This window comes from Podarcis cretensis (assembly GCF_951804945.1).
Source record: "Podarcis cretensis genome assembly, chromosome: 10".
NCBI lineage: Eukaryota > Metazoa > Chordata > Lepidosauria > Squamata > Lacertidae > Podarcis > Podarcis cretensis.
In genome coordinates, this window is record NC_137179.1 from 1,154,154 (window position 1) to 1,182,008 (window position 27,855).

Here is a 27,855-nt window from a genome sequence, read left to right on the forward strand (position 1 = left end):
TGGGAATGAGTGATTGGCTGATAGGTGTGCTAAACCTGTCAATGACTGTTAACGACTGCAATTGGTCTTACAGGAAAAATCAAGGGGTGAGATGGCTAAAAGCTATTAGCCAATCACCCATTCCCACCACCCTTCTGAGTAATACCCCTCCCCACCCTCTCACTATATACAGTGGTACCTTGGGTTAAGTACTTAACTTGAAACTGTTCTTAACCTGAAGCACCACTTTAGCTAATGGGGCCTCCTGCTGCTGCTGTGCCGCCGGAGCACGATTTCTGTTCTCATCCTGAAGCAAAGTTCTTAACCCGAGGTACTATTTCTGGGTTAGCGAAGTCTGAAACCTGAAGCGCATGTAACCTGAAGTGAATGTAACCTGAGGTACCACTGTATAAGGGTCTGGTGACTTCTGTTTCAGTGTATCTGAAGAAGTGTGCATGCACACGAAAACTCATACCAAGAGCAAACTTAGTTGGTCTCCGAGGTGCTACTGGAATGATTTTTTTTTTTTTAATTTGCACCATCCCTAGGTCAGCGATTCTTTGCAGAATACACCCGTGGGGGTACCGGGAACGACACCTCTGCCCCCAGTCTGGAGGAGCCCTGAAAGACAGTTGGGTTAGTCCTGTGCCTCAGCAGCCTTCGGGGAGCCCATAAACCCCCCTCCACGCGCATTGGGGCTTCGTGCCAGCCTCGCTGCGCCCCCCCCCCTTGCAGCCTCGCCTAGCCCAGGCAAGCTGACAGAGGGAGTCCCTCCCGAGGAATTTCGAGAGAGCAGACGGAGCCCGGCGAGAGTCGGCGCAGGTGCCTCTCAGATGAAGCAATTAATTGACAGAACAATTAGAGCTATATTTAGCCTGTTTGCACACAACAAACACGCGGAGATGAAAGGCGAACAATGCACAATGGCGGCAATTAACATTTCCTTACACTTAACAGCTGCAGAAATTAGGGTCTCGCGGAGAAGAAAGTCGCCGCGCAGCTTCCTCGCGGCTCCCCGGATCTTGCACGCGCCGTCTCCATCGCTCCAAATCAAGGAGGGTCCCACCTGCTCCGAAGGAAACCGTGCAGTTTAAGCGACAGCTGACACATTCAGAGGGAACAGACGGCAGGCTCCGCATCGAAGGGAGAGGCTCCTTTTGATATGCAGACCCCCCCAGATGCACAGCGCCCCCCTCCCCAGCTTACAAATTAGCGGAACAATATTTGAAAAGCCACTTCAAACCACACCCGATTTGCAATTTAGGCGAAGCTGCATGCTTGAAAGTGATCGCCGCTGCAGTGATCGCTCAGCCTCCTGCGAAGGGAGGCTCTTGGAGGAAAGAGGCCCTCCAGTCAAACAATTGTAGAGCTGGAAGGGACCCCTGAGGGCCATCTAGTCCAGCCCCCTGCAATGCGGGAATCACAGCTAAAGCATCACTGGCAGGTGGTCCTTCAACCTCTGCTTAAGAACCTGCTTAAGAAAGTGAGGAGGAATTAAAGAACCTTTTAATGAGGGTGAAAGAGGAGAGCGCAAAATATGGTCTGAAGCTCAACATCAAAAAAACGAAGATCATGGCCACTGGTCCCATCACCTCCTGGCAAATAGAAGGAGAAGAAATGGAGGCAGTGAGAGATTTTACTTTCTTGGGCTCCATGATCACTGCAGAAGGTGACAGCAGCCACAAAATTAAAAGACGCCTGCTTCTTGGGAGAAAGGCGATGGCAAACCTAGACAGCATCTTAAAAAGCAGAGACATCACCTTGCCAACAAAGGTCCGTATAGTTAAAGCTCTGGTTTTCCCCGTAGGGATGTATGGAAGTGAGAGCTGGACCATAAAGAAGGCTGATCGCCGAAGCATTGATGCTTTTGAATTCTGGTGCTGGAGGAGACTCTTGAGAGTCCCATGGACTGCAAGAAGAACAAACCTCTCCATTCTGAAGGAAATCAGCCCTGAGTGCTCACTGGAAGGACAGATCCTGAAGCTGAGGCTCCAAGACTTTGGCCACCTCAGGAGAAGAGAAGACTCCCTGGAAAAGACCCTGATGTTGGGAAAGATGGAGGGCACAAGGAGAAGGGGATGACAGAGGACGAGATGGTGGGACAGTGTTCTCGAAGCCACAAACATGAGTGAGGCAGTGGAAGACAGGAGTGCCTGGCGTGCTCTGGTCCAGGGGGTCACGAAGAGTCGGACACGACTAAATGACTAAAGAACAACAACAACAAAGAACCTGCAAGGAAGACCTTTCCCAGCACCTTCCAAGGTCACAGAATCATAGAAGGTGGGCTTGGAAGAGTCTCCCAAGGGAACCCTAAATGAGGTTTATTTGTTGGGATGTGAACAGATGCTAGGAGAGGTTATATTTATTAGACATTATCCTTCCTTCCTCATGTTTGTCAGTTCAGCAGAGGGCCCACAACTGAGGGGGTCAGTACCGCGTGCAAGTGACGTCGGCATGCACACGCCATGCTGACACCATGCACAAACATCATTTTATTTAATTTGTTGAATACTGGCATATATCTATCTAATCAAAATAAAAACAACAGCCCAATAACACCCCCCCCCAAAAAAGAGCCACATTTTAAGAAGAAGAGGAGTTTGGATTTGATATCCCGCTTTATCACTCCCCTTCAGGAGTCTCAAAGCGGCTCACATTCTCCTTTCCCTTCCTCCCCCACAACAAACACTCTGTGAGGTGAGTGGGGCTGAGAGACTTCAGAGAAGTGTGACTGGCCCAAGGTCACCCAGCAGCTGCATGTGGAGGAGCGGAGAAGCGAACCCAGTTCACCAGATTACGAGACTTCCTCTCTTAACCACTACCCCACACTGGCAAAAGGACATAGGATGTCAATCAAATCAACCTGGTTAAAAAGGAATGTTTTTGCCTGGTGCATAAAGGTGTATAATGAAGGCGCCAGGCAAATTTCCTTGGGGAGAGCATTTCACAGACAGGGAGCCACTGCAGAGAAGGCCCTGTTCTCGTGTTGCCACCTCTGGACCTCTTGAGGAGACACACGAAGGAAGGCCTTAGGAGATGGTATTAGGGTCTGGGTAGGTTCAGATGGAAAGAGGCGGTCCTTGAGGGATTGCGGTCCTGAGCCATTTCAGGCTTCATAGGTCAAAACCAGCACTTTGAATTGGGCCCGGAAACTAATCGGTAAGCAGTGCAGTCAGACCAGGGTTGGTATAAGATGCTAAAACTGTCTTGCTCTGGTGAGCAACCTGGCTGCTGAATTCTGCACCAGCTGAAGTTTCCAAACTGTATTGAGGGGCAGCCCTACATTCAGAGGCATTGCAGTAGTCTAACCTTGAGGTTACCAGAGCCTAGACAACAGTAGTTAGACTGTCCCGGGGCGTAGCTAGGCCACCAGCCAAAGCTGATGGAAGGCACTCCAGGCCACTGAGGATGTGCCCACATGGTGTAATGTTCTGACATGTCCCACGCATGCTGCCATATAACCCACAAAACACGGTAGGACTTTGTGAGACAAACACATAAAAACTAAGCTGAACCATGAATTCTTGCACTAAGAGAGGAAGTCCAGACTTTTCTCCATCCACGTTCTCCTGGGCGTGGATCATTCTACAGACCTCCATCTTGTCGCCTCAAAACTGAAGAGTCTCAGGCCTTCTTTGCCGGAGGCAGGAGGGAGAGGCCGGCCACCTTCTCCTTTATTGCCAGTGTACTGCTTGCTGGTACAGATTACAGAAATTGCAGATAATAGACCCCAAAGTAATTACTGGCTGACCTCTGCTCCCCTGGCTTAGTCAGCAGCGCTGAGCTCGCCTCTTCTCTCCGGCTGCTGCTGCTGCAGATCCCGGGCTTACTCTGTCATTATCCAACGGCGGGAGCAGCAGTGACAGGCAGCTTCATTACGAGGCTCTGAGAGGGCCTGCGGTGAGCCCCCGAGAGACACAGTGAGGCTAGGAGTTGTTAGCAAGCTTTGCTCCCCTTTGCGCCAGAGCCCAGCCTCAAACGCTTTCAAGGAGAAGGAAGAGAACAAGCATTGCTCTGGATCCCAGCCCCCTGCAAGACTGGGGGGCTCAGGGGTACGGAGGCACTCGGCACATGCTCAGAGACTCTCTCTTTCTCCAAAGCGTCACAGAAATCAATCCATGGGGACTGTTGAGCTGGGTATGAAGTAGCTGCTTTTCAACAAAGAACCCTCAAAGGGTGACAGCAAACTCCTGAATCGCAAGGCGTAAAGAGTAAAGATGTATGGAAGTGAGAGCTGGACCATCAAGAAGGCTGATCGCCGAAGAATGGATGCTTCTGAATTATGGTGCTGGAGGAGACTCTTGAGAGTCCCATGGACTGCAAGAAGATCAAACCTCTCCATTCTGAAGGAAATCAGCCCTGAGTGCTCACTGGAAGGACAGATCCTGAAGCTGAGGCTCCAAGACTTTGGCCACCTCATGAGAAGAGAAGACTCCCTGGAAAAGACCCTGATGTTGGGAAAGATGGAGGGCACAAGGAGAAGGGGACGATGGAGGACGAGATGGTGGGACAGTGTTCTTGAAGCTACAAACATGAGTCTGACCAAACTGCGGGAGGAAGTGGAAGACAGGAGTGCCTGGTGTGCTCTGGTCCAGGGGGTCACGAAGAGGCAGACACGACTAAACAACTCAACAAAAACAACAACAAAAGAGTAAAGAGTTTCAATTCAGTCACTTTTGGCTTGAACTGGGATAGAGTGATTCCTTTCTAAATCATACTGCCTGTGCTAATTGGCTAACCAATGCCATGAGGTGTGTGTTGTCATCAACAGCTGTTAAGGGAGCGGCTGTGGCTACATACCCTCCAAGTGTCCTTATTTTCCAGGGACAGTCCTGGAAGTATGAAAGCCACCCCAGCTTCTGATTTGATCCCAGAATGTCCCTATTTCCCCCGCCTGTGCCGCCACCATTGTCAAACTCAGAGAGGAGCCCTTTCAACTCTACGATTCTATGATGGAGACAAGTAAATAAAGGCATAGGTGGTTTCACCCCCCCCCTCCCCTGGTTGTTGTGAGGATGAAAGGGGGAGGAGGGGAACTACACACGTCCCCTTGAGCTCCTTGGGGGAAACATCACCCATCGATTACAGAAGCTGGAAGGGTCCCCAAGGCTCATCTAGTCCAGCCCTCTGTAATGGAATCATAATAGCACCTGGCCATGCCCCCCAGGGAGAGCGGGGGACCTCCTTGTCCTGCAGGGCACGTAGGTGTTTCAGAGCCTGGATTTCTTCCTAAAGACAGGCTGGCTAGACAATCACCTCCAGACCTTTTGCAGTTTTAGCAAGGCACGCTTTGCAATGCATTTCAAATACCCTTGGCTTTCCCTATTAGCCTATCTGACACAGATCATTTGCAGATGCTTAAGTCACGGTGCTCTTTCACACTCTCCCCCCACCGCCTTCTCCTTCCAGCTGAATCAAAATTAAGGCTCCAGCAGCTCTGTTAATGCACATTTACCTGGCTGCAGCTCTTCTGCCTTCAAGGACAATAAATTCCCCGTCCTTGCTTTTCCCTGATAGTCCATAAAGTGCATTGGGCTGCAGACCAATTTGTACAAGCCGGGACAACTTCCCTATTACAATAAGGAAGCAAAAATAATTATGACATTCCAAGGGACTCAGGGGCACGTCTGGAGACTTCGGCGGCTCGTTGGTCCCTAAGCCCAGCTTTTGACAGCTACATGTGACAGATCCTGCTGCCTTCAGAACATCTGCTTCAGTGGCCAGTGTGTTCCTGAGTTCTCCTGGCCAGTTTGTCCCCAGGTAATCTTCTCCCATCCTGCTCCCAGTCTTGCTCTCTTTGCAGGGGGAAATATCACTGCAGGGCCTTCTCTGTGGTGGTGACGCAGCTTTAGATACCTGGGCAACCTCTTACCTGTGGGGAGGGGGATTTGAGGGTTCAGTATGGAGGCTCTTTGTCCAACCAGAATCCTTGAGAATGCTTACTTAAATCAAGTATTCCACCAATCTCCCTGTATGTGCAGAGCCTAACCCTTACAGTACCTGGTCATGTTGGAAGATTCCAGTTGGCTTCCAGCTCATCTCACACACAACTCTCTGGCGATTGTTCTCCTACCTACAGCTGGGTGAGGGGGTGCAGGAAAGGCCCCCTCACTTAGTTGTAGCTCTTGCAACTGAGCTCATTATTTCGTGATGGCGATGAAGACACTTGAGTAACTATGGCTGTTGTCTTGCAAAGAAACTTGTCTGTCTAGTTCATCTACAGAATCCTCTTTTAGATTATAACCTCGCTGGTTACAGGACCCCAAGAACTGGGAGGGACTCGGGGCATCATCCAGACTGACCCCCCCCCCCGCCAACCCACAGCGTCTTAAACCAATTGGCTATTTTGGGGGCCACAGAGTTCTTCTCAGCTCTCCCGTAAATTTCCCAACAGAACTTACTTTGTATGAAAGGAGAAGTCCTTTTTACTTAACACAATTTCCATCAAAGCCAACACAGGGTAAATTGGGTCTCTTATTTAAATTGTCCTCAGCAACGAGGAATGCCTGGTTCTGTGGGGGACGCTTGTGGAGAGAGCATTAACATCCAAATTAACTAGAATATAATCTTCATCAATCTGTTTTATGCCTTCAGGCGGGTTGATAAAATCTATAGAATCCCTAATGAACCAAATTAGAAAAGGAGCAACAATGGTTGAGGGGGGTCCTCCTTGCGAAGAGCCCCAGCCTGACAAAGCGGCTCTAGCCGGGGGGGGGGGCTTGCACACTTTTGGTGGCACGTAATGAGGAATGTTCAAAGTCTTCTCCTGCAATAAGGAATGAGGTGCCTGAGACGTTATCAGTTCCATCAGCACTCCACCATGCAAAACAATATTAATTGCATATTTATAGGAATCGTAAGAATGTTATCAGAAGAAATGGTGCAAGTTCTATATAAGATTCAGGCTGACAGGCCTCGGCAGCTGCTTAGCATTTTCTTTGAGGAGCCAGTTATTTTAATGGTTGTTTTATACTTTTTATTTTTTAAATCATTATTATATTACTGTACACCTGCCTGGTATTTTCAGAAAGGGTGGTATAGAAATGCTTGAATTAATTGATTAATTATCGTATTTATAACCCACCTCAAGGTTGTGTGCATGGTTCTCCCTCTCCCCATATTATTCCTACAAAAGCCCTAAACCCTAACCCATAACCCATACCCCTAACCCCTAACCCCTAAACCATAACCCATAACCCAAAACCCAACACCTAACCCTAACCCTAACCCAAACCTAACCCCTAACCCCTAACCCCTAACCCCTAACCCCTAACCCCTAACCCCTAACTCCTAACTCCTAACCCCTAACCCTAACCCCTAACCCTAAACCCTAACCCATACCCCTAACCCCTAAAGCCTAAACAATAACCCATAACCCAACACCCAACACCCAGCACCCAACACCCAACACCCAACACCCAACACCCAACACCTAACCTTAACCCTAACCCTAACCCTAACCCTAACCCTAACCCAAACCCAAACCCAAACCCAAACCCATACCCATACCCATACCCATACCCATACCCATACCCATACCCAAACCCAAACCCAAACCCAAACCCAAACCTAACCCCTAACCCCTAACCCCTAACCCCTAACCCCTAACCCATAACCCATAACCCATAACCCATAACCCTAGCTGAGAGAGGGTGACTGGCCCAAGGTCACCCTGTGAGCCTCATGGCCAAATGGGGGGATTTGTGTGGGAATTTGCAGCCAAAATAACTTTTTTTTACTAAATAAGGACACTTCCCTTCCCTCGACTTACTTATCTGGTGGGAAAAAGAGAAAAGGGTTTAATCTTTCCTACTTTCTCCTGCAAAATTCAAGCTTAAACTGAAGAAAGTAGGAAAAACCACTGGGCCGGTAAGATACAATCTAAGTCAAATCCCTTATGAATACACAGTGGAAGTGAGGAACAGGTTTAAGGATTTAGATTTGGTGGACAGAGTGCCTGAAGAACTATGGATGGAGGCTTGTAACATTATACAGGAGGCAGCAACGAAAACCATCCCAATGAAAAGGAAATGCAAGAAAGCAAAGTGGCTGTCCAATGAGGCCTTACAAATAGCGGGGGAGAGAAGGCAAGCAAAATGCAAGGGAGATCGTGAAACATACAGGAAATTGAATGCAGATTTCCAAAGAATAGCAAGGAGAGACAAGAAGACCTTCTTAAACAAGCAATGCAAAGAAACAGAGGAAAGCAATAGAATGGGAAGAACCAGAGATCTGTTCAAGAAAATTGGAGATATGAAAGGAACATTTCGTACAAAGATTTCCATAATAAAGGACAAAAGTGGAAAGGACCTAACAGAAGCAGAAGACATCAAGAAGAGGTGGCAAGAATACACAGAGGAATTATACCAGAAAGAAACGGATGTCTCATATACCCCAGGTAGTGTGGTTGCTGACCTTGAGCCAGACATCCTGGAGAGTGAAGTCAAATGGGCCTTAGAAAGCACTGCAAATAACAAGGCCAGTGGAAGTGATGGTATTCCAGCTGAACTATTTAAAATTTTAAAAGATGATGCTGTTAAGGTGCTACACTCAATATGCCAGCAAGTTTGGAAAACTCAGCAGTGGCCAGAAGATTGGAGAAGATCAGTCTACATCCCAATCCCAAAGAAGGGCAGTGCCAAAGAATGCTCCAATTATCGCACAATTGCACTAATTTCTCACGCTAGCAAGGTTATGCTTAAAATTCTACAAGGAAGGCTCAAGCAGTATGTGGACCGAGAACTCCCAGAAGTGCAAGCTGGATTTAGAAGAGGCAGAGGAACCAGAGACCAAATTGCAAACATGCGCTGGATTATGGAGAAAGCTAGAGAGTTCCAGAAAGACATTTACTTCTGCTTCATTGACTATGCAAAAGCCTTTGACTGTGTCGACCATGGCAAACTATGGCAAGTTCTTAAAGAAATGGGAGTGCCTGATCACCTCATCTGTCTCCTGAGAAATCTCTATGTGGGACAAGAAGCTACAGTTAGAACTGGATATGGAACAACTGACTGGTTCAAAATTGGGAAAGGAGTACGACAAGGTTGCATTTTGTCTCCCTGCTTATTTAACTTATATGCAGAATTCATCATGCGAAAGGCTGGGCTGGATGAATCCCTAGCCGGAATTAAGATTGCCGGAAGAAATATCAACAACCTCAGATATGCAGATGACACAACCTTGATGGCAGAAAGTGAGGAGGAATTAAAGAACCTTTTATTGAGGGTGAAAGAGGAGAGTGCAAAATATGGTCTGAAGCTCAACATCAAAAAAATGAAGATCATGGCTACTGGTCCCATCACCTCCTGGCAAATAGAAGGGGAAGAAATGGAGGCAGTGAGAGATTTTACTTTCTTGGGCTCCATGATCACTGCAGATGGTGACAGCAGCCACGAAATTAAAAGACGCCTGCTTCTTGGGAGAAGGGCAATGACAGGCCTAGACAGCATCTTGAGAAGTAGAGACATCACCTTGCCAACAAAGGTCCGTATAGTTAAAGCTATGGTTTTCCCAGTAGTGATGTATGGAAGTGAGAGCTGGACCATAAAGAAGGCTGATCGCCGAAGAATTGATGCTTTTGAATTATGGTGCTGGAGAAGACTCTTGAGAGTCCCATGGACTGCAAGAAGATCAAACCTCTCCATTCTGAAGGAAATCAGCCCTGAGTGCTCACTGGAAGGACAGATTGTGAAGCTGAGGCTCCAGTACTTTGGCCACCTCATGAGAAGAGAAGACTCCCTGGAGAAGACCCTGATGTTGGGAAAGATGGAGGGCACAAGGAGAAGGGGGCGACAGAGGACAAGATGGTTGGATAGTGTTTTCGAGGTTACCAGCATGAGTCTGACCAAGCTGCGGGGGGCAGTGGAGGACAGGAGTGCCTGGCGTTCTCTGGTCCATGGGGTCACGAAGAGTCGGACACGACTAAACGACTAAACAACAACAACAACAACTTTCTCCTGCCTCAGAACTTCACTCTCTCTTCCACCAGGCTTCTGAGGCAGGCAGCCTAGTCTCTGCTCAAGGGGAAGACTCCATTTTTGAACTCAAACTATTTATCTTGCAATTTAGAAGTAGAATTTGCTTGCCTTGTTTTTGTTACTCTTACTGCCGGAATCGAGCACAAGACTTTTATGTAAGTAAACAATATTTTTATGCTTAATCTACAGTCTTTTGCAGGATTCTTTTAATTAAGAGGGGAAAGGGGGGAATCTAGTCTGTTACCACAGCCAGGATAAATTGCAATAAGGCTACACAGCCAAGTCTCAACGTTTCCACTTTAAGGGATGGTGTATTAAACTTTGCTAATTGTTTTAAATTTAAATGTCACATACATTAGTAGTAGTAGTAGTAATATACTGGCTGGGTTTCCCCAGCCAGTCTGGGCCGCTTACAGAATATATAAAACATAATAAAACATCAAACATTAAAAACTTCCCTAAAGAGGGCTGCCTTCAGATGTCTTCTAAAAAGTCAGATAGTTGTTTATTTCCATGACATCTGATGGGAGGGTATTCCACAGGGTATTTTGAAGGGCACCACCACCGAGAAGGCCCTCTGCCTGGTTTCCTGTAGCCTCACTTCTTGCAGGGAGGGAACTGCCAGAAGGCCCTCGGAGCTGGACCTCAGTGTCCGGGCTGAACAATGGGGGTGGAGACGCTCCTTCAGGTACACTGGGCAGGGGTCATTTAGGGCTTTAAAGGTCAGCCCCAGCAATAATAGTAATAGTAAATGGTAAAATATATTCTATCCTGCCTATAAAATATCCATCCAACAAATTGAACCCTGGGCTCCCAGATCCTCGTCTGACCACACTGGCTCTTGTAGAATCATAGATTTGTAGAGTTGGAAGGGAACACGAGAGTCTCTAGTCCAACCTTCTGCATTGCAGGAATCTTTTGCCCAGTGTGGGTCTCAAGTCTGCAACCTTGAGATTTAGAGTCTCACGCTCTACTAACTGAGCTACAATGCAACTCAGTGCTGCTTAATCATAAGGAACTGCTGCTCCTTGAAAACATGCCTGCCAGTCATACCGTGGTGCCCTTATCCAAATGCACATCTGTTGAGTCTCAACAAGAACATTGTAGAACTGGGAAAGGAGCAGGAAATGCCAGTAAAATTAAAGGGGGGCCTGGAGTGTCTTCCTCGTAAGGAGAGGCTGGAGCATCCTTCCCCAGCCTGGTGCCCTCCAAAAGTTTTGTTTGGCCACCACAGCCATATGGTGCTAGGGCTGACTGGAGTGGTAGCCCCAAACACCTGGAGGGCACCACGTTGGAGAAGGCTAGGCTAAACCTAAGAGCAGAAGAAGAGCAGATTAGGGCAATGGCCCCTTTGGCCACCATCCAGTCCTCACAGTGGTCAAACAGATCCCTGTTAGGACTGGACAATATCTGTGATATATCACCAGCTAACATTGCGTTTAAAAAAGCAGAGACATCACCTTGCCAACAAAGGTCCGTATAGTTCAAGACATGGTTTTCCCAGTACTGATGTATGGAAGAGAGAGCTGGACCATAAAGAAGGCTGATTGCCGAAGAATTGATGCTTTTGAATTCTGGTGCTGGAAGAGACTCTTGAGAGTCCCATGGACTGCAAGAAGATCCAACCTCTCCATTCTTAAGGAAATCAGCCCTGAGTGCTCCCTGGAAGGACAGATCCTGAAGCTGAGGCTCCAAGACTTTGGCCACCTCAGGAGAAGAGAAGACTCCCTGGAAAAGACCCTGATGCTGGGAAAGATGGAGGGCACAAGGAGAAGGGGACGACGGAGGACGAGATGGTGGGATAGTATTCTCGAAGCTACCAGCATGAGTTTGACCCAACTGTGGGAGGCAGTGGAAGACAGGAGTGCCTGGCGTTCTCTGGTCCAGGGGGTCACGAAGAGGCGGACACCACTAAACGGCTCAACAACAACAACAAAACATTGCGATGTACTGATAGATTGCGATGTCTGAAATAAGGATGGAGCTCTGTCGAGGCATTGGTTGCCCTCACTGGTATTCCCACATCGCGATTTTTGCCTGCACCTGCACCTGCTCTTCGCTGCCCCTGCATGAGGGCAGGGAGAGCTGAGGTGGAAGAGCTAAGAGGGACTGCAGGAATCGAGAGAAGCATTGGCTGGCTTCAAGGTTTCTCCCACATTGTGATTTTTGCATAACACACACACATACACACAGTGGTACCTCAGGTTACATACGCTTCAGGTTACATACGCTTCAGGTTACAGACTCCGCTAACCCAGAAATAGTACCTCAGGTTAAGAACTTTGCTTCAGGATGAGAACAGAAATTGTGCTCCGGCGGCGCAGCAGCAGCAGGAGGCCCCATTAGGTAAAGTGGTGCTTCAGGTTAAGAACAGTTTCAGGTTAAGAACGGACCTCTGGAATGAATTAAGTTCTTAACCCGAGGTACGACTGCAATGATTTGTGATATATTGCCAGGTGAAAAATAATGAAACTGATATCATGATACAGTGGTACCTTGGTTCTCAAACTTAATCCATTCCGGAAGTCCGCTCCAAAACCAAAGCGTTCCAAAACCAAGGTGCATTTTCCCATAGAAAGCAATGTAATATGGTTTAATCCATTCCAGACTTTTAAAAAGAACCCCTAAAACAGCAATTTAACATTAATTTTACTATCTAATGAGACCACTGATCCATAAAACGAAAGCAATAATGTACTGTACTATAAAATGAATAAGACAGTATTGCAGATGATAAAAATTAAAATCATTATTTTTCTTACTTGCACTGATGATAGTCATTGTTTGGATGGGGGGCTTTTATCCATCTCCACAGTCACACAATCAATCAATCAATCAATCAATCAATCAATCAGTAGCTGAACTGGGTTCCACACTGTCACAAAAACAAATTAACCGAAAAAGCATCAAAAACAAAAACGCAAAATAAATAGCAAAAACAAAAGCGCCAAATACAGTGGTACCTTTGTTCTCAAACTTAATCTGTTCCAGAAGTCCATTTCACTTCTGAAATGCTCAGAAACCAAGGCACGGCTTCTGATTGGTGCAGGATCCCCAGAAAAAATAGCCGACAGCCTTATTTGGATGTTCAGCTTCTGAAAAACATTTGAAAACCGGAACACTTACTTCCGGGTTTTCGGTGTAAGGGAACCAAGGCGTTTGAGAACCAAGGTACCACTGTATAAACTTCGAATTGATTTTGGATTATATATTGATATATCACCCAGCCCTGTATGGGGAGCCTGCAAGCAGGACTTGAGAGTACATCACAGTGAAGAAGGTCCTGCTGGATGAGGCCAATGCCCCATCTAGTCCAGCATCCTGAGCACAATGGCCAAGCAGATGACTGTGGAAACCCACAAGCAGGACTGGAGCACAAGAGCCCTTTCTGCACCCCCCCAAGCCCCCGTTTGTTTCCAACAACTGGTAGGCAGAAGTGTTGCTGCTTCCATTTGTGGTTTGTGAAACACAAGAGCAGTCAAGTACAACATTCCTAGAGTGAACATGTTTACACATGGGGAGGAATGTTTGTCCAGCCAGCAGGTCAACTTCCTGTTTCCTTCTGGGCTGGGACGGACTTCCTCTGCATGTGACCAGAGGTGGGCGTGGCCTCACCTGTGCAGGTAACGACAAAAGCACAGGGCAGGGCAGCCACCTCTCTCTCTTTGACTACATGCATCGAAGAAGCAACATCTGCTTAGCCAAAGATGCTCTCTTGGCTTCCAGCCAAGAGAGGACAGAGGAACTGACTTCTTATGAGATAGTTTCCAGGTGTATGTTACTTTTCTAAGCTAAGTCTGCCTTCTGAGATCCGATTGTGAACAGAATGTGAGTAAACTCTTTTTTTATACTTTTATAGAAGACTGTGTCGTGTCTTATCTTTTACGAGGGAATAAGGGGAAAATACCAGAACAGTTATTATAGAGGCTTTAGCGAGCCTGAGCAAACGCATCCGCTGTGAGTTTAAAAAGGGGAATGTTACTCTGCTAAATTGTCAACTTGTGAACACAAGTTGGAAAGGCTATAATCAAACAATATATCCTCTCCTAAATCCCTGAACATTCCCACACCATTGTGGAGGCAGGGCAGAGCCCTCCTGGCTAGGAGCCCTCAATAGCCCTTGCCTCCTGCTCAAATTTGTTGAATCCTCTTTTAAAGCCATCCAAGTTGGTGGCCATCACTGCTCCTGCGGCAGTGAGTTCCATAGTTTAACTCTGCGCCACATGAAGAAGGACTTATTTTCCTCTGCCCTGAATGCTGCTGCCCTCAGGTCCTGCTTGTGGGCAGGGCTGTCTTAAGCATATGCGGCACTGGGGGGCAAAGATCTGCCTGGCGCCCCCCCCCCCCCGGTTGCCCAGTCCCAGATGTGCAGGAGGGCGGAGCTGCCTGGCTGCCTCAGCATCTCATTGGCTCAGTTGCCCCCGAATTCTCGGCCCAGAGCCGCCCGTAGCAGAAGAGCCCACCATGATGCTCTGACCGATGGGCGGGCTCTACCGCGGACTCAACTCTCGGGCCCTAGACTCTCAGCCTGGTGCCCCTGAGAGCCTGGCACCTGGGTGCCGTGCCCCCCAAGCACCTATGGGTAAGACGGCCCTGTTTGTGGGCTTTCCTTCAGCATCCAGCTGGCCACTATGAGAAAGAGGGTGATGGACTAGATGAGTCTTTGACCTGCCAGTAATCCAGGAGGACTATGCCCTTACTTGTTCCTTGCAACAATGACTCTTGTGACTCGTTCTGTATTGGACTGCTTAACTTCCTTGTTCGGTTAACGGGAATTTTGCATGCTTCCTCCTTCATTTCTCCTTCACTTCCCAGACTCTAAAGCAATATATTTGACTGGATGGTGACCCCACCACACCACTTTAGGACCTTGCAGCACACAGAGGGAGACTGTCAGGATGGAGCTCAGGCCACTTCTTTCAGGGTGGGGCCACCAGCAGCTATTCAAGGGCTTCTCAGCTGGAGGATGCAGCCCTTAAGACTCAAGAGGATGAGGCCCCTGACTCTCCTTCATCTTCTCAGCCTTGCAGAAGCCAAAGGCTGCAAAATCAGGCAAGAGTCTTCTCACAACCCAGAGGCGGCCACGTTGTGGGTCTTGTCAGCCTACGAAAGCCTTCAGTCAACTTTAGCTCCCTGCTGGGCAACCCTATCCTGCAAATTCAAGGAAGTACAGTGGTACCTCGGGTTGCAGACGCTTCAGGTTACAGACTCCACTAACCCAGAAATAGTACCTCGGGTTAAGAACTTAGCTTCAGGATGAGAACAGAAATTGTGGTGCGATGGCTGCAGCGGGAAGCCCCATTAGCTAAAGTGGTATCTCAGGTTAAGAACAGTTTCAGGTTAAGAACGGTCCTCCAGAATGAATTAATTTCTCATTTCTTTATTTCTCATTTAAGTCACCAGTCTAGTTCCCCCCGCCGGCCCCCCGCCTCCAAAGTGGGCAGTATTTGGGCTATTTTATGGAAAAGAGAGGATCAGCTGAACCTGTGGGGAATCTTCCTTTTTTGAAAGATCAGGACAGATAAAAGAAAGGACTTGTTGATTCAGTGCACGGTTAACCTATGGAACTCACTCCCACAAGAGGCAGTGATGACCACCAACCTGGATGGCTTGAAAAGAGGATTAGACAAATGCATGGATAAGTCTATGGATGGCTATGAACCATGGTGGCTGGACTCTGACTCCACAGTCCGAGAAGGAAGGAGCTCTTAGACCCTGAACGAATGGCACTGCCAGGTACAACTATGAATGCAGAAAATCTGAGGACAAAGCTCTAGGGAACAAAGCAAAAGACTTGGGGGGGGGGGTTCAGGTGTGGTTGAGGTTGTCAGTTTTTCCTGGAAAAGGTATAAAGGAGTGGGAGGGAGCAGTGGCATAGGAAGGGGGGTGCGGGCCGCCCCAGATGTAATCACTGAGGAGGGTGAAAAAATATGGCAAAAATATGTCTGTGTTTTTTTTAAAAAAATGGGCCCACAACACTTTTTTAAAAGAAAAATAATAACTCCCGCACCCCCCCTTCCTAAGCTAGTAGCTGAGGCGGGGGCACTGGGCACCAGACTGTGGGGCCTGCAGCGTGCCTGGGCCACGCGTCTCTCCTGAGGGGGAGGCGGCGGGCAGACAGCCTGCAAGTTCCGTGCTGCTTTTTTGAGCAGTGTGGGGCTTGCGTCTGCCCACCACCTCACCTGCCCTATAGCTGAGGGGGAGGCTGCGGAGAGGCTCCACGTAGCGCGTTCGCCCCGGCCCTGGCTGCAGGGTGCATGCACTGTACCGGGCACCCGAGCAGCTAGCTATGCCACTGGGAGGGAGGGGAGAGGGAGAGAGAGAGACTTCAAGGTGAACAGACTCTTTGCTCCTAAGGGAGCCCTCCCCACTTAAGACAGCCAGGTGCGCTAATACATCAGTTATGAAGCAGCCAATTAACATGTCTTGCGAGGTGTGTTGCATGAAAGTCTCCTGCCCTCTCCTGAAACCCTAACATCCCTTTTAGGAACTTTTGCCTGCCTGAACAAACTCCAGCATTTGATCACCTAATGACTGGCAAAGACAATAACGGAAAATCTCAATTACAGATAGGTAGCCGTGTTGGTCTGCCATAGTCAAAACAAAATAAAAAAATTCCTTCCAATCTCAAGCAATTTCACTGCGTCAAAAGGGGCACATTCATTAAAAAGCTGTTAAGCTAAATTGAAACACATACTTTCAAAAGAAATGCATTAACAATACGCTAGTTTAAAAGTGTCTGAAACTAAGAAACTAGTTTAAACTACCAAGACAAGCCGTCGTGTCTACAAGGACCCTGGAAACACACAGGATGTCCCGGCTTTGGGGCTGCTGTTGTGCTCACAGAGTGTAAAAGCACCACAACCTAGGGCTGTGTACACATTTCTGCTTCTTCCAGCTCCTGTGTGCTTCCACGCCTGGCATTTGAGGTTAACCACAATCCATAGGTATCCCTGCAGCTTCCGGAGAAATACTCTTGTTTGGTGATGCCTTTTCCCTCAAACCTTCTGATAAGGAAACAGAAACTGTGGTTAAGATGAGTCGTGTGCATTTCAGGCAGCTGTGAAGCATGCACTGAACTTCAGTGAACTGGAGTTTAATGTGAGGAAACTAATCATGGAATTGTAGGGTTGGAAGGGACCCCAAGGGTCATCCAGACTGACCCCCTGCAATGCAGAAATCACAGCTAAAGAGCCTCTAACAGGTGGCCATCCAACCTCCGGCTAGAAACGTCCAGCAATGGTGAGCCCACCACCAACAGGGAGTCTGGCCCACTGTCAAGCAGCTCCTACCCTCAGAAAGTTCTTCCTGATGTTTAGTCGCAATCTCCTTTCCTACCATTTGAATCCATTGGTTCTGGTACTGTCCTCGAGAGGAGCAGAAACCTCGCTTGCTCCTCCTTCCACCGGGGCAGCCCTTTCGATATCTGAAATCCCAACTCTATGGTTCTATAATTCTTTGCCTGGTTTGCTTGGCGATGGAGGCTATGTGGCAGACAGAAATTATGCAGGGCGAGCCGTTTCTCTTGACAACTTGGCTGTCAGGCACCTTCCCATTTATGGGTGACGCCCAGTTAATTTTGGGGCCCTCTTCCCCCACCAGTAGTGATGTATGGAAGTGAGAGCTGGACCATCAAGAAGGCTGATCGCCGAAGAATGGATGCTTTTGAATTCTGGTGCTGGAGGAGACTCTGGAGAGTCCCATGGACTGAAAGAAGATCAAACCTCTCCATTCTGAAGGAAATCAGCCCTGAGTGCTCACTGGAAAGACAGATCCTGAAGCTGAGGCTCCAAGACTTTGGCCACCGCATGAGAAGAGAAGACTCCCTGGAAAAGACCCTGATGTTGGGAAAGATGGAGGGCACAAGGAGAAGGGGACGACAGAGGATGAGATGGTGGGACAGTGTTCTCGAAGCTACCAGCATGAGTTTGACCAAACTGCGGGAGGCAGTGGAAGACAGGAGTGCCTGGAGTGCTCTGGTCCAGGGGGTCACCAAGAGGCGGACACCACTAAAGGACTCAACAACAACTCCCACCAGCAAAAAAGGGCAAAAACTTGCCTATGGCACAAACTGTATGCAAATTTCACGCTCGTTTGCATCTTCCGCCGGTGCAGCAGAGGGTCCAATCCACCAGCAGTATGCTGAGCCCAGCGAACTCTGTTGCCCCCCCCCCCCCGCACCCAAGAGACACCAGGAACAAGCCCACCTTGGCAGCGTCCGCACCCTCCTTGGCAAGGGTACGCTCTCTTGCAGCTCGGAAAGCCGGCAGTGCCTCCTGGCTTCGCGGGACCTCGCCCTCCTCCGACGGGCTGCTAAACCAAGCTTGCCCCGTCTATTTTTAGCGCCGCTGCACTTCTTATTCGTCATTTTTCTTTCTTTTTTTTTGCTCAGCAAACACCTGAGTGGGGAGGGCTCCGAGGCAGGCAAGAAACCCCCTTCCCGCCCCATATACACAGATGCCCGGACAGTGTGTCAAGGGAGCGAGCAGGAGATGAAAGGGGGTAGCGCGGATCTCCTTCGCGGGCCGCTCGCCCAAAGGCTGGGCGCTTAACCCGGGCAAATCCCCGACGGCGCGTGTGGGAAGGAGGCAAAGGCCTCTGGGCTGGGCGCCAGGAGGCGGGCGGCACCCTCGTTCCGCTTGTGGGGGGAGCCAGCCCTCCTGCGCCGTCGGGAGGAAGAGCGCTTTGGTGGGCTCGCGTCCTTCGGGGAGAAGGGTTGGAGTTGGGTTGGCGTCGGAGTCCCTGGGTCCAGGCAGTAGGGCGCGCGTGCCACCCCCACCCCCAGTCTAGAGACCTGGGGAGGCCCAGGGCCCTTCCCACCCGGCCCCCAGGGCGCGAGCAAAGGAGGGAGGGGGCGCCTTTCGACGGCCAGTCTCTCTCCAGCCCCGCGGGCCCCGGGGCCCTTTACCGCTGCTGCTGGGCTCCTGCCGTGGCCCGCAGGCCGGACGGGCTCCTCGCGCGGCCGGCGCCGCTCTCCCGGACCGAAGCGGCGGCTTGCTATTTTTAGCCCCTCCGTGTTTCCAGGGGAAACCTAATGACGCAATGACGTCAATGCAGGTCAGCGGCAGACTGGATGGAGGAGCCGCGCCGCCGCCGCCGCCGCCTGCCTGCCTGCCTCCCCTAGGCTTCTGGGGGCTCCATCTTCTCCGAGGGGCGCCCAGGAAAGGCGGCCGGTGCGAGCTGCAAGACTTTGCATGGGGCGGGGGGGCGTTGGAGCCTCCCCTCCGCCCGACCCCGCCAAGTGGAAGGAGCTTGCCATGGGGCGCTTTCTTGATGCAGAGGGGGTGGTGATGGAGGAGGAGGAGAGACGTGACTCCGGAGGGCCGTGGCGGCGGCAAGACCCGCGGGAGGACCCCCTCCCCGCGACCCCCAGGTAGGTGCCTCGCCCCGCGGGGGCTCCTCGGGCCACCCGGGACTGAGCTTCGGCAGGAGCTGGGGGTGGGCTAGGAAGGCCGGACTGCCCGCCCCTCCGCCCCTCCCCATTCCTCTGATCCCGCCGAGATCCTTTGCTTGCGAGTTTGAGGAGGTGAGGTGCGGGGAGTGCCGAGGGAGGGGGCGTTGAGCTCCGCGGGTGCGGTAGGATGGCGGGCACGCTCTCACCCCGGGAGATCCGGAAACGCAAGCGCCGTCGAGCAGAGACTGCCGCCTGGCAGCGCCCGCTTCCCTCACGGAGACGAGTCGCAATTCCGTGGCTTTGCACGCGGAAGGTTCTTCCAGGTCCAGACCCGACGGTATCTTCCAGCTGGGCTGGGAGAAACTCCGACTAGAAAGCCTGGAGAGCTGCCAGTCAGTGTAGGCACTACTGAATTGGATAGGCTAAAGGTCTGAGTCTGTAGAAGGCAGTTTCCGGGGCTGGTGCGCCCGCCGCTCCGGCTGTCCGACCTCAGCCCGGCGGGCTCTGCAGGTAGCCCGGCGCGGTCTCCCCTCCGACGCCGCATCCTCTCCAAAGGCAGCGGGGCCCTCGAGGTCCGCCCCAGCCCCTCACCCCAGTTCCCCCGCTCCGCTGACTCCTTCGGTGGTCTCCGCCTTTGGAGCCGGGGGCGGGCGCTTCTCTCCCTATGGGTTGTGTGTGGGTCGCGCCCCTCAGAAATGACCCCTGGACGCTCTCCAGCACGCACGCTGCATGGAGCCCAACCTGGCCTTGCGATGTCTCCAGGGGGCTGCCACCGTCTCCTGGCTGGAGCAAAAAGGACAAGGCGCTGGCCTCCTTGGGTGGCGCCCCCCCCCCGCCGCCGCCCCCGAGAGTGTCTGAGCCCGGCAGCCTTCCCTCGGCCGCTTTCAGCACCACCGGCGCCGGACAGCTCTCCGCTCGGTCCTGGCCCGATGAAGGCGCTGCGCCCACTGCTTGGCTCCTGTTGGGCAGCGATGCCCCGAGGCCAGCCAGGGGTGCCAGCCTTTCTGCAGGGGGCTCTGCCTTGGTCACACAGAGAGCCCATTCCCCAGTGGGCTGGAGGGCTAATGGAAGCTCATTAAGCTTCCATGCAGGAGGACAGACCACATAGCAGTGCTATTAAACTTTGCGCCGCAACTGGCCGGCCGGCTGAGTGGCCAACGTGGGCATTGAGGTGCCCACTGCAAGGAATGTCACCTTCGGGGTCATCTTGGGATGCGGTACACTGGTGCCCGTCTGCGGCTGGCATGGTGCATGATGACTGCCAAGAAGAGCAAGGCTGGTTCCGGCTTGGGTTTGGTGCGACGCTGGGTCATGAGGCTCTGCAATATGATGGCACCAGAGAGGGCACTCCTCCTCCTCTGTGTTTGGGTTCCGAAAGGCTGCCTTTGCCAGGTTTGGTGAACCAGGGAGGATGGGCTGTGCCAAGGATGGAGGAACTGACAGGAGAAATGCGGGGGGCAGGCACCTTGAGGTGTCTTGTGGCCCACACAGAGAGGGCCACACTGAAAATGTCAGACCCGTGGCATACCAAAGGCTGATTCAGCCACGGCTGTTCCTGGCAAGGAGTGATTTGCTTAGCTGGGAGCAACAGAGTGGCCGCAGGAATAGAGAAGGGTCTGTAGAACAACAACAAGTGAGCAGCAGAAGGTGGCCTCAAAGAGCCCTGCTAAGAAACACTTCTTTAAAACAAAGCACCCATATGGGAAGGGGAACTTTTTAGCCGCAGCAGTCTGGAAAGGAGGCTGGGAGTGTCTGTGGGCTTCACAGTTCCTTTGGCTCACTCTGGAGCTCCAGAACTTGCCTTAGGAGCATGGAATGACCACAGCTGTCAAATCACCAGCAAGCCATTGCCAGCGTCTGAGATCCAGTTCATCTGCAGCTGCAGGCTGCAAAGGTTTGCTGGTGTCTTCTCTGGAAATCTTGCAGATTCATCCAGTCATGGAGAGACCAAACAGGTTGCAAGTTATGGGCTTGTCTTTCACAGTCAAGGCAGGCGGGTTCCTTCCTAGCTGTGTCTCCCCATCCCTGCGCACTTAGTCAAGCACCCAAACCCTTTGCTCCTTGCTGTAGATTTAAACACTAGTAGGCAGGCCTGGAAGGGGACGCGGGTGGTGCTGTGGTCTAAACCACAGAGCCTAGGACTTGCTGATCAGAAGGTCGGCGATTTGAATCCCCGCAACGGGGTGAGCTCCCGTTGCTCGGTCCCAGCTCCTGCCAACCTAGTAGTTCAAAAGCATGTGAAGTGCAAGTAGATAAATAGGCACCACTCCGGCGGGAAGGTAAACGGTGTTTCCGTGCGCTGCTCTGGTTCGCCAGAAGCGGCTTAGTCATGCTGGCCACATGACCCGGAAGCTATACGCCGGCTCCCTCGGCCAGTAAAGCGAGATGAGCGCCACAACCCCAGAGTCGGCCACGACTGGACCTAATGGTCAAGGGTTCCTTTACTCTTTACCTTTAGGCAGGCCTGGAAGGGGACGCGGGTAGCACTCTGGTTCAAACCCAGAGCCCAGGGCTTGCCGATCAGAAGGTCGGCGGTTCAAATCCCTGCGACGGGGTGAGCTCCCGTTGCTCTGTCCCAGCTCCTGCCAATCTAGCAGTTCAAAAGCATGTCATGTGCAAGTAGATAAACAGGTACCGCTCCAGCGGGAAGGTAAATGCCGTTTCCATGCGCTGCTCTGGTTCACCAGAAGCGGTTTAGTCATGCTAGCCACATAACCCAGAAGCTGTCTGCAGACAAATGCCGGCTCCCTTAGCCTATAGAGCGAGATGAGAGCCGCAACCTCAGTCTTGACTTAACCCCAGACAGGACTTAACGATCAGGGGTCCCTTTACCTTTACCTTTAGGCAGGCCTGGAGGTGAAAATATGGCTTTGTTGCAAAAAAATAAAAATAAAAATGGGTTCATTTCCCTTGGAGCTGTGGATTTCCAGAATGGAGACAGGAAGAGATTTAAGTGCCAATACTGGGCAGGCTTTTTGTTTTTGTCTGTCTCTCCTTTGGTGGTCCCATCTGTGGCTTCGTGTGTTTCCTGATTGTCTGTGTGATGCTAACCCTAGCGATACATCATGGCCATTGCCAGTCTCCCTGCAAGGCTCGCCAGCCTGTGCCAGTCAGTGAACCTTACGCGGCCTGCCGCTTGGGTTGCTGTTGTGACATGCAGCGCTTCATCGGTTCGATGGATGTGTAGTGAGCTGAGCAACCACCTGGGCAGGGCTGAGGGGTGGGCTCTTGTCCCACTCCCATCATTTGCCTGGCCACTGATTCGTGCTCCAACAGGGTTTCACAACCTCCTTGGAGCTTGAAGGCCTCTGCAGATTCCCAGCTGTAAACGTGTCCGATGGACGGTCACTCAACTCAATGCTTCTTAAATCGCAATTCGTCATCATTGTTTCATCAGCCTTGTTTCCCATTTCTGTGAGTATCCCACGGGCATCTGTCAAAGTCCCATCCCCAACCTGGTGCCCTCCAGCCCCAGCAAATACGGTCTTGCCTTCTGGGGAATTTTAGTCCAGAACATCTGGAGAGCACAAGGTTAGTGAAGCCTGTGATACAGAGTCCATAACATTATGAGGAGATCATTCAAGAGATACCTGGTGCGTTGATGCTGTTTGCTTGCAAGTAGTTTGTTCAGCAAGCAGAGACAGCTAAGAACCATTGCTTGTCTGCAGAAGAGCATCAGTCAAAAACAGCAACCAGAAAATAATCTTGCATTTGAATTCCCCCTTCTCTCCACCTCACTCCCAGCCAGCTCCACGACTTGTTTTTCGTCTGATGACTGTACTGTGACCCCCAAGTGTTTCGCCATGAGCATGTGGGGTGTGCCCTAGCTCAGATGCCACTAGTGGCTATTGAAGAAATTATTATTAATATTATCCTTTGTTAAATTTATATACTGCCTTTTGTCAAAACTCCACAGGGAAGTTAACAATGATGAACACAAATGTCAGTACAGTGGTACCTCAGGTTACAGATGCTTCAGGTTACAGACTCCGCTAACCCAGAAATAGTACCTCAGGTTAAGAACTTTGCTTCAGGATAAGAACAGAAATTGTGTTCTGGCTGCAGCAGGAGGCCCCATTGGCTAAAGTGGTGCTTCAGGTTAAGAACATTTTTAGGTTAAGAACGGACCTCCAGAATGAATTAAGTACTTAACCCAAGGTACCACTGTAAATTGAATAAATTTATTATTTCAGTCACAGACCAGTTCCAGCTCACATACAATATCAGGGAAGTCCTAAAACATGATAGGGATACATTTGAGTTTGCAATTGGGTATAACAGGGACAATACAGATATAACAGCAGTTAAAAATATTAAGTTAAATCTTTATCACCAAAGTATATCCTAAAATTGTCATTTAAGGCCTTAGTCATTATGGTAGCACAGCTTGCAAATGTCAGTATATGACACAATATCTTGGCAATGTGAAAACCAGAACAGTCATACAACTAAATAATAATAATAATAATAATAGCATTAATGTGTAATACAATACAGAGTCTCATAACAACAGAAGCATAAAAATAAAGGGAGAAGAAAATCAGCAACAGGGTAACCAGAATACAAAAAACACTCACACATGCAGAACTTTCTCTCTGTCCAAAATCAGTCTTTTAATCCAGCCCTCTAAGCCATGGGTAGGCATACTAAGCCCTGGGGGCTGGATCCGGCCCAGTCGCCTTCTCAATCCGGCCCGCAGACAGTCCGGGAATCAGCGTGTTCTTACATGAGTAGAATGTGTGCTTTTATTTCAAATGCATCTCTGGGTTATTTTGGGGGGATAGGAATTTGTTCATTTCTTCAAAATATAGTCTGGCCCCCACAAGGTCTGAGGATCAGTGGACCGGCCCTCTGCTGAAAAAGTTTGCTGACCCCTGATCTAAGCCTGGGAGCTTTGCTCTCCTCTTGTAGTCTCTCACACTGGAACATCTTCCCTGCCTCTAATTCAGGGTCCCTTCCGCTGTCTATCTGCCACTTTCATGTGAGTGCAGTCCAGGGGTTGCCTTCATGAGCCCCTTCAGATAATTATCAGGACACCCCCTGGACAGGAGGGCTCATTAGCAAGCAGCCATCAAAGAAAAGAGATCCATGCCTTCAGCTGGTAATCATGGTCACATTTCCCGTTACATGGTGAAACGTTTCTACAGCATTGCGTTGTATTTAAAGTTCTAGGCAATATTTACTGCATTTGTACCCGCAGGAGTGAAGGGCTAAATTCATAGTTTCCTCAACTGCGTCTCAATCAAGACGAGAAGCAACTCCCCCAGTCCCACCCCCACCCCCACCCCCGAACCGGAGGAACCACCTGCAAACAAGGCCAGTGATGGACTGAGTTTCTAGATCCATTTCCATCTGGATTCAGGCCTTTCCTCCGTACTGAGACTGCCTTAGTCACCTTGATGGATGACCAAAGCCAAAAGGAATTAGTCCCTGCCAATTCTCCTGGATCTCTCAGCCATGGCAGCTTTCGCATAACATTGGCCACAGAAACTCTCTGGAGAGATGGAGGGTTGGTGTGACCAAACCGCAGGACAGATAAAAGGAAGTACTTCTTAGTGCTACACCTAGTTAAATTAAAGGACGTTGTGGTGAACACCAACATAGATGGCTTTAAGACAGGACTAGACAAGTTCATGAAGGGGAGGACTATCTATGGCTATGCTGTGCCAGATGTTGGAAACCACAAGAGGGGAGAGGTCTCTTGCGCTCGGGTTGTGCTTGCAGGCTTTCCGTAATGGGCACCTGGTTGGCCACCGAGAGAGGAACAGGATGCTGGAATAGGTGGGCCATTGGCTGGATCCAGCAGGATCTTATTGTATTCTTATGACATCTCATTGCGAGAAGTGAGGTTACAGAGAACCAGACATAGGGCCTTCTCGGTGGTGGCGCCCACCCTGTGAAACGCCCTCCCATCAGATGTGAAGGAAATAAGCAGCTATCTTATTTTTAAAAGACATCTGAAGGCATCCCTGTTTAGGGAAGTTTTTAATATTTAATGCTGTATTGTTTTTAATAATAATAATAATAATAATAATAATAATAATAATAATAATAAATTTATTTATATCCTGCCCTCCCCAGCTGAAGCCAGGCTCAGAGCGGCTAACAACAATAAAAGTAACACAGCATTCTAAAATCAATTCATTTTAAAATCAGTTCAAAATCAAATTAATGGCAACCTTTGGGCTAGAGTTCTGAGAGGATTACCAAAGAAGGGGGTCAGACTGGGCCTTGGCCAAAGGCCAGGCAGAACAGCTCTGTCTTGCAGGCCCTGCGGAAAGATGTCAAGTCCCGCAGGGCCCTAGTCTCTTGGGACAGAGCGTTCCACCAGATCGGGGCCACGGCCGAAAAAGCCCTGGCTCTGGTTGAGGCCAGCCTAACCTCCCTGTGGCCTGGGATCTCCAAGATTTGAAGACCGCAAGGTCCTCCATTGGACATACCAGGAGAGGCAGTCCCATAGGTGACACTTGTTTGGGAGCCGCCCAGTATCTCAGCATTTTCCAAAACCATTGACTGTGGAATTATTCTGGAAAGGTTATTCACAAGTAGAAATTGGAGGCAACGTGTTGCAGTGGTCCTAGAATCATAGAATCATAGAATCATAGAGTTGGAAGAGACCACAAGGGCCATCGAGTCCAACCCCCTGCCAAGCAGGAAACACCATCAGAGCACTCCTGACATATGGTTGTCAAGCCTCTGCTTAAAGACCTCCAAAGAAGGAGACTCCACCACACTCCTTGGCAGCAAATTCCACTGTCAAACAGCTCTTACTGTCAGGAAGTTCTTCCTAATGTTTAGGTGGAATCTTCTTTCTTGTAGTTTGGAACCATTGCTCCGTGTCCGCTTCTCTGGAGCAGCAGAAAACAACCTTTCTCCCTCCTCTATGTGACATCCTTTTATATATTTGAACATGGCTATCATATCACCCCTTAACCTCCTCTTCTCCAGGCTAAACATGCCCAGCTCCCTTAGCTGTTCCTCATAAGGCAACGTTTCCAGGCCTTTGACCATTTTGGTTGCCCTCCTCTGGACACGTTCTAGTTTGTCAGTGTCCTTCTTGAACTGTGGTGCCCAGAACTGGACACAGTACTCCAGGTGAGGTCTGACCAGAGCAGAATACAGTGGCACTATTACTTCCCTTGATCTAGATGCTATACTCCTATTGATGCAGCCCAGGATTGCATTGGCTTTTTTAGCTGCCGCGTCACACTGTTGGCTCATGTCCTGTTCCTCTTTGGACAGCCAACTCCCCAAGGTGGTTCTGAACCAAACAAAAGTTTGAATCGTTGGCACTTACGCCTCCATTGATTCCTCAAACCTCGAATATTAGGGGCCTTGAAGCTCAAGCTTCCTTGGTTTCATAGCAGATCCATCCCTAGGTAGGCCCTCTCCTCCTCCATGGATTTCTCTAATCCTCTTTTAAAGGAATCCAAGTTGATGGCCATCACTTCCTCTTGAGGGATATAGAGGTCCATCGCTTGGCTATGCACTGCGTGGAAAAGGACTTATGTGTGTTAAAACCACAAAGTTTCTTGCGTCATCTTAATGAAATTGTTGTGGACTAAAGCTCCTTTAGGGATGCGGATGGTGCTGTGGGTTAAACCACAGAGCCTAGGACTTGCTGATCAGAAGGTTGGCGGTTCGAAGCCCCACAACAGGGTGAGCTCCCGTTGCTCGGTCCCTGCTCCTGCCAACCTAGCAGTTCAAAAGCACATCACAGTGGAAGTAGATAAATAGGTACCACTCTGGCAGGAAGGTAAACGGCGTTTCCGTGCACTGCTCTGGTTCGCCAGAAGCGGCTTAGTCATGCTGGCCACATGACCAGGAAGCTGTACGCTGGCTCCCTTGGCCAGTAAAGCGAGATGAGCGCTGCAACCCCAGAGTCGGTCACGACTGGACCTAATGGTCAGGGGTCCCTTTACCTTTCAAAGCTCATTTAATCAGATCAACAGAATGTCAGAACAAAACTTGAGCTCCGCAGGTGGGCCAGGTCAGTGCCCACCTAGTCCAGCATCCTGTTCTCACAGTGGCTGACCAGATGTCTCCAAAGGGAAACCAGCAGGCAGGATCCGACCACAAGAGCAACTCTCCCCTCCTCCGGTTTCCATCAGCTGGGATCCAGGAGCCATGAAGTGCTTTCCTCAGCTGACAGGAATATCTATATCTATATTAGGGTGTGTGGGGAGAGAAATGTAAATAGTGGAGTCAAATGGCCATGAAATTCAAAAAGTACAGACTGTGAAAATTCAATTAAAGCTCAAATATATGCACGATAAGCACAGCGACTAGCAATGGGGGAACCAATTTTGTCATAATTTCCAATTTGCTTGCCGAGCTGCAAATGCAACATTATCAATTGAGTTGAAAAGTTCTGATCTTGCAAGATCTTAAAGTTTCTCTGAATTTAAAATTGCAGTAATATGAGATGGTCCAAGGAGTTTCCAGCACCATTTTCTTCATTATTTACTTCCTTAAAGGCAAAAGCTTAACATAATGTTACACACA

The 27,855-nt window shown here is 49.9% G+C and overlaps 3 long non-coding RNA genes across 4 annotated transcripts in view; 1 reads left to right on the forward strand and 2 right to left on the reverse strand.

Annotated features, from left to right (window-relative positions):
• LOC307225316 overlaps positions 1–27,855 on the reverse strand; it is a 110,113-nt gene that overhangs the window by 20,439 nt on the left and 61,819 nt on the right. The window lies entirely within an intron of this gene.
• LOC307225320 lies at positions 826–5,846 on the reverse strand. 2 transcript variants are annotated; one of them, XR_013842871.1, is made up of 2 exons: positions 5,435–5,846; positions 826–1,045 (listed from the first exon to the last, which is right to left on the reverse strand). It is a non-coding gene; the product is annotated as an uncharacterized lncRNA (long non-coding RNA). The 2 variants fall into 2 exon arrangements; XR_013842872.1 differs by having other exon boundaries at positions 826–1,048.
• LOC307225369 overlaps positions 19,051–27,855 on the forward strand; it is a 34,542-nt gene continuing 25,737 nt past the window's right edge. Inside the window, exon 1 of the long non-coding RNA XR_013842940.1 lies at positions 19,051–19,329. This is a non-coding gene — a long non-coding RNA (uncharacterized lncRNA). The remainder of the gene's footprint in view (positions 19,330–27,855) is intronic.